This window comes from Oncorhynchus masou, unplaced genomic scaffold, assembly GCF_036934945.1.
Source record: "Oncorhynchus masou masou isolate Uvic2021 unplaced genomic scaffold, UVic_Omas_1.1 unplaced_scaffold_11618, whole genome shotgun sequence".
In the NCBI taxonomy this organism is placed as follows: Eukaryota; Metazoa; Chordata; class Actinopteri; order Salmoniformes; family Salmonidae; genus Oncorhynchus; species Oncorhynchus masou.
This window is the reverse complement of record NW_027001377.1, coordinates 1-7,550: the sequence shown is the minus strand read 5'-3', so window position 1 is coordinate 7,550 and position 7,550 is coordinate 1. Positions and strand designations below refer to the sequence as shown.

General features: G+C 41.0%; 1 pseudogene; it reads right to left on the bottom strand.

Moving 5' to 3' along the window:
* Window positions 1-39: 39 nt before the first annotated feature.
* LOC135529411 (myosin heavy chain, fast skeletal muscle-like) lies at window positions 40-7,545 on the bottom strand (annotated as a pseudogene).
* Window positions 7,546-7,550: the final 5 nt, after the last annotated feature.

Here is a 7,550-nt window from a genome sequence, read left to right as displayed (position 1 = left end):
GTGGTTGACAGAAAGCTTTGCCAAGATGTCTACTATTCCTCACCTCCTCTCCATCATCTTGCTAAACTCTCTCCTCATGAGGAATCCACGGCTGAGAGCCTGGACCATGCCGACCAGAGCGGCCAGCTTCTCATCTCTCATCTCCTCCAGGACACCCAGCAGACCGGCTTTGAAGAACACCTGAGACACAGGTTAACATGGTCAATGGAACCACAGATAGAAATGGTTGAATCAAAAGAGGGGAACAACACCACTAGATTGATTTAAACAACATAAGATTTGCAATGGTTACAAACAAACCATGGGAGAGGTTGTTTCTAAATTGTTAGTTATAGATGAATAATGTACACAGATACAGATAACTGCAGCCATACCACTCTAACACAATGCACATGATAATGACTTTAGTTTCTCTTCCATACTTGTGATGCATGAATTTGAATAAAAAGCAGTACAATGTTTTTCCACCTTTTCCATTAGTTAAATGAAGAAGAAAGAACAAAAGGATGGATAGATCACCTGGAGAGATTTTATACGGTACGGGTTTAACATTTTAAACATAGTTGACAACATAGTTGTCAAAACACAACTTCAATGATAATTTCAACCCGGACCATATAAAATCTCTCCAGTCAGCTTTTACTGGGGGTTTTTGACTGACCTTGGTGTGTCCAAACTTGTAATCCTCGTGATTCACATCAATGGACCCAAGCAGCTTCTCAGAAGCCTTCTTGTTGTCCATGAACTGGCCCTCAGGGATGACGCTGGCATTCAGTACTTTGTACCTGAATGAGAGGACAGTTTTAAAATATGCCAAGTTGTAATTGGTTGGTTGGTTATACAGTGAGGTTCATAATGATCGGCACCCTTGATAAAGATGAGCAAAATAGACTGTCTAACATGAATAACACAAATACTGAGCTATATTGTATGGTCTAAAAGCTTTTTGGATGAAACAAAATATGTATATGAAGAAAATAAACCCAAACCTACTGTAAAATATGGTGGTGGATCTCTGATGTTATGGGGCTACTTAACGTCAATTGACCTGGGGGCCTCGTTAAGGTCAACGGCATCATGACCTTTACCCAATACCATGACATTTTAGCCCAAAACCTGGTTGCCTCAGCCAGGAGGCTGAAACGTGGCCACGGGTGGGTGTTACAGCAAGACAATAACCCCAAGCACACATCAAAATCCACAAGGAAATGGTTCATCAACCACATAATCAACATTTTACTTTGGCCATCTCAGTCTCCAGACTTGAAGCCCATTGAAAACCTGTGGTTTGAATTGAAGAGGGCCGTCCATGATCTCAGACAATGGATATCAAGGATCTGGAAGGAGGGTCCAATATCCCTCCCATTGTGATCTACAATCTCATACAACATTCTAGAAATATACTCAGTGTCCTCGTATTGAAAACAGGGGTGCCAATCATGATGAACCCTATCTTGAAATTAAATATGAATTGTTGAACAAAATCTCTTTCTCTGAGAAAGAAATAATAATATTGTCACAAATGTTTGACCGTACAATATAGCTCAGTATCAGTGTTATTTGATTCACTCTTTTCTGCTCATCTTTATTAAGAGTGCCAATCATTTCTCTCTCTCTCTCTGTGTGTGTGTGTTTGTGTGAATGTACCTCTGCTTGAAGTCAGCGTAGATGATTCTGCTGGGGAATCCCTTTCTGCAGATCCTGATACCCTCCAGTACACCATTACACCTGAGCTGGTGGATAACCAGGAAGTTCTCCATCAGACCTGGTAAAACAAAACAAGTCTCTTTTAATACTAATAAACAGGTTATAGATTGGGATCGTTAAGGTTACTGATACTGTACTGATTAGATGACATATTTAACTCAATATTTCCTGTACCTGGAGTCTTTGACTCGTTGGGGATCAGGCAGCGCACAAAGTGAGGATGAGTGCTCCTCAAATTGGTCATCAGCTTATGTAAGTTCTCCTGTAAGAGGGTTACAAACCATTTTCTCAGACATTATTTATGATAATCAATGCACCTTTTAAAGGACTGAATATACACATTTCAAAGTCACCCTGAACTGGGAGGACAGTCTGCATGGAACCACCCTTCTTCTTGCCTCCTTTCTTGGCTTTATCTGTTAAAATGGGGAAAAGTTAAAGATAACTAGAAAAGTACATTTCCTAGAGCGGGTGGAATAAATAGAATAATAATAAGAGTATGTAAGAAATCTAGAGTGGTCTTGTCTTCAGCAAACACACTAATTATAAACCAGATCATCTCTGATTAACTTCACACTTATCTAGAGGCAAATGCTGCCAATAAGATTATGTTAAATTAGACCTACCACATGATTAAATTAACCAAGTCTATGCGTAAATCAACCTAGTAATAAACGTTGAGAAATTGTGATACATTCTAAGACTTTAAAGAACATTTGGGTCTGAGTTGTAACTAGCGCTTCATTAAATATTGTGACGTGATGCCAGTCTTACCCTCAGGAGGGGGAGGGGGATACAGGGCAGCCAGAATTTTGACTCCTGACTTCCCGTACAGCTGACAAACTGAGTCGTTCAGGGGGTCCTTGTTCTTCTCCAGCCACCCAGTGATGTTGTAGTCCACAGTACCGGCGTAGTGCACCAGGGAGAAGTGGGCCTCTGCCTTGCCTTTGGCAGGCTTGGGCTTCTCAAACGCCTTTGTTTTGCCAAGATGCTGGGCGTACAGCTTGTCCTTGAAGGTAGTGTCTGAAGACTTGGGGAACATGCACTCCTCTTCAAGGATGGAGAAGATGCCCAATGGCTTCACAAAAAGAGATGTTTATCAAATTAGTGATATTTCCATTTAGGATCACATTCATTCCTTTAGTAAACATTCTATTTGCAGATTACAGATCACATAATAGGAAACATTGAGTTCTCAACAGTCAGATACGTTGTACCACTGTGATCGTGTCTCACAGGGCTCACTATGATCTTTGCTTTTAGGTCCATTACAATCTTCACAGACATCTTACCTTCTCAATAAGCTCAATGCAGGCAGCCAAGTCCATGCCGAAGTCAATAATGAAGGCCCAGACGATTCCCCTCCTTCTTGTACTCCTCTTGCCCAGGACGAACATGGTGTGGTTGAAAAACTGTTGCAGTTTCTCATTGGTGAAGTTGATGCACAGCTGCTCCATGCTGTTGTACTGTTGATGGAATTTTAAAAGGGATAATTTCATCATACAAGATTGAAATCAATCTGAATCACAACTAATAGTCTTGTTCTGGTCTCATACTCATCAAAGATCTCAAAACCCGGCAATGTCAAGCACACCGATATAGAACTGTCTTGGATTCTTGGTGTCCAACATCTCATTGATACGGATGACCATCCACAAGAACATCCTCTCATAGATGGACTTGGCCAGAGCACTGACTGAGTTATTAACCTGCAATGATAATACCTCAAATGAATACATTAGCTATTGACCATGTCTGGTGATAAGACCTTAGGATAAACAGCATCACAATTTTAAAAAAGCAATGCACTCATCCCCAAAATAATTTCTGTGCTCAGGAAATGGTAGATTCTGTGTTTGGCCACCTTACCTGAGCCACAGTCTGTCCCTTGGTCACATACTCGTTGCCGACCTTCACTCTGGGGTAGCACAGAGCCTTCAACATCTCAGCTGAGTTCAGGCCCAGCAGGTAGGCGATTTTATCAGCCACTGGAGAGAGAACCAACAACAACAGACTCAGGGACACAAGATCACTTGTTTCTGATGTCACACTGACAAAATAGTTTGGATAACTTTTTTGTGAGTTAGGTTTTGATTTTCTCCCATATTCATAATTTCAAATCATTTCAAAACTCTCCTGCATGACTTTTGTGATGGAAATTCTCCACTAAAGACGAACACTCAATGTAAACGAATCCTTCTTTAATAAGAGTAACATTGTTCGACTAAAAGGAAAACGATGCCTTCCAATAAGGAGAAAGTTATCATGTTTGTTTTGCATGTTTCTCAACCTTACAATAGGGGTAAAAGCAGAACATTGTTTGAGAGTGATCCATGTGTATTAGCAGTAGTGATTGAGAGGGTTTTCCTAGGAAAGATGTCCTAGTGGAAGGAAACTGATAACTCGCGTTCATCTGAAAGGGGAAAGAACACTCACTTCATGGTGTTGAATGACCTTTGCTCTGACTTTCTGGTGAGGCCTGATCACTCAAAGGCTCGAGATACTGGGTGAGATTTCAGTATAATATGTAAATGCTAGTAAGTAGTGTATTGCTGTTGTTGTTTGACTTCAATACACATTTCACCAGATTTGGTCTGCTGTTCTCTGACTCCCTGACCTTGTAACTCTGCCATGAGGTTGCCGATATGATAGGGGGAAGCATAAGCCAATTTGCAAACAGTTGTAATTCTCTTTGACATTTGAAATGGTTCGAACAGTTGCGATTCTCAGGTGAGAGTTCCGTCTGCTTGGGGATATTGAAATCGGGACATTATCAAGGGCCATCCACATTGACAGGCATGAGTTCCATGTGTACCATCGTGAGGATGAACCGCAACGCTATCTTAAGAAGAAAACAAAGAGACGCCAGAAGAATGAGTGCTGGAAGGGACGAGGGTGGTCAACCGTTACCTGTAACTGATTTAGTATTGTCCAAAATGGTTTATTTGGGGTATTAGGTTGATTGTGGGGGTCTGCACACTTTGAAATGTCATTTAGTAATTTAGACTAGAAATTGAGATACTGATGTGTCACTAACATGCCACTGGCGACAGTATAAGACAAGGACACAGTTAATGCTAGAAATATCAGATGAATATACTATATGTTGACATGTAGTGCATGTATACACTCTGTCTTTAGATGTACATTCTGCCAGTGTCGGTGTGTGAGTCTTAAATTAAAGTCATATATTCAAGAAGCATGGGATCATTTATCAGTAGTTTAAAGTATGATTCGGAAAGTGGAGAAGGAGAGAAAATGATTAAACATGTATTCTTTATCTTCCCTGCTCAAGGCCATATGTATTCTAGGTGGTGTGGAACATGTGAGTGATCACCGTTCCAGATGAGGGACTAATTATTTGAATTGACCACGTTTTAGTATGTTTCATAAAGTGGCCTCGTAGCAGTGATTCATGTGTTATGGGTCAGAATGATCTTTGTGCAACTGTATTTGTGGCCGATGGCAAAGTACAAAGGGGGCCTGTCTCTGAGAGATAATATTTCCACAAGAGTGAGATAGGAGTCATATCGTAGAGCTAACTATATAGATTGTGAACTATTATAGCTTCTTATAGCTTCACTGTTTTGTATCATTATATTAATTGCTTATTCTCAAATAGCTGTTTGTGTCTGAGTCTGAGTGTCCGTGAGTGGGACTCACCCTCTGTGCCGTCTGGCTCGGCCTGCTCCTCACGCTGCTTCTGCTTGAATTTCAAGTTGCCATGGTGCACTACAGCTCCTGTCAGCTTGTAGATTCCAAGCTTCTCCTCATTAGTGAAGCCCAGGATTGTAATGGCTTCCTGGCATTAAATAGAAAGTACAACAGTGATGAAATGAACAGTAGTTCGGTCAGTTACGCTACAGTTCTGTGCTGCTCACTCCAGAATAAATGGGATGGATAGATTTGACTCTTGGCCAACACATTAGTAGATGGCAGCACAAAAGGAGTTTTCCACAGGACACTTAGTGGCGCTCTCTTGTGGATGTCTTAAATGTATGTGCCTCAAGGCCAAGTGTGAAGGAATGAAGTGTTCCTTTACGTTCATGCTTAATGTGACTCGGGGGCAGTATTTTGATTTTTGGAGAAAAAAACGTTCCTGTAGTAAACGGGATATTTTGTCAGGATAAGATGCTATCAACCAGATAACTCTTTCTCCGTATTCCCGAAGGTGTCTACAGCATTGTGACGTAGTTTTCCGCATTTATGTTGAAGAATACCCGTAAGCGGCTACATTGCGCAAGTGGTCACCTGATGCTCCCAGAGAGATTCTCGCGTAAAATACAGAGGTAGCCATTACTCCAATCGGTCCTACTGAAAAACTAATTGTCCCGATGGATATATTATCGAATAGATATTTGAAAAACATCTTGAGGATTGATTATAAACAACATTTGCCATGTTTCTGTCGATATTATGGAGCTAATTTGGAATATTTTTCGCCGTTTTCGTGACTGCAATTTCCGGGCGATTTCTCAGCCAAACGTGAAGAACAAACGCCTACAAAAATAATATTTTTGGAAAAAAGGAACATTTCCTATCTAACTGGGAGTCTTGTGAGTGAAAACATACGAAGCTCATCAAAGGTAAACTATTTAATTTGATTGCTTTTCTGATTTCCGTGACCAAGTTACCTGCTGCTAGCTGGCATGCGGGATGGGGAGTCACTAGACTAACACAAGGCATTTAGAATCAAACAAAAAAAACATGAAAATTCCTAGCAAGTTGGAATTTCACAGTGCATTCAGTGTGTATGGTGGTCCGATCCATTCCATATCTAGAGTTTGGTTAACCCTTTGTTTGACTCACATCTGTGGCATCCAGCTCGTCATTGTCATTAATGCTGGCCACAGAAATCTGTCCCTGGCTACACATGGGGAAGTCGTAGGGGTTGGTGGTGAGGAGCGCCAATTCTGTGGACAACGGAGAACAGCTTGTCAGTTAAATCTCTTTGAATTCTGCTGTTCTAACTTCAGTGTCTCTCCCTCCTTTACTCAATAGATGGACTCAAGGATACATGTAGTATATAATAAATAGCATCAAAAGAGGAGACTGAGACTTGTGGACTAGTGCATCACAGTGTATTACTTGATAGATATTTCCCAGAGACCTGACCCATGTCTAGATGCCTTGTTACCTTGGATGTAATCATTGTAATAGTATTATTAGTGTGGACTATGAATATTTTTAACAAGTTCCACAGATGGGGGTGGGAATAATTTCCCCTAAAACTCTACATTGTCGTACCAACTAGCTCAGGTTTGTGGCCTGTCATCATCTGGAAGAAGATGTGGTAGCCTCTCTCATCGGGCAGCTGGAAGGACACTCTGGACTTCTCCAGCAGGTCTGAGAGAGGAAGAGAGAGTGCGAGAGTACGAGAGAGAGTGCGAGAGAGAGAGTGAGGGAGAGGGAGAGAGAGAGAGAGAGAAAAAAATCAAGATGAAATCAAATCTGATGATATGATCTCCTAAAAATAATCTGTGTGAATTTAGGAAATCGTTGAGAAATAATCAAAACCAACTCACAGGTCTCAATGTCAGCTTTAGCCAGTTTACCAGCTTGGAAGTGAATCCTGATGAATTTACCCTGTAGTAGAGCATGGGGGTTAGAAATAGGTAAAAAAAATAAATAAACATTTTACTTTGATAGACCCCTTTAAATGTTACAGTTTGTTGGACATCTATTGATATAGCAATAGTGAACTACTGAAATAAATGTTTCCAATATAAGGTAACTTCCACAGTCGCCCTTCATACTTACAAAGCGAGACGAGTTGTCGTTCCTCACTGTCTTGGCATTACCGTAAGACTCCAGCAGAGGGTTAGCTGCAATGATCTGATCCT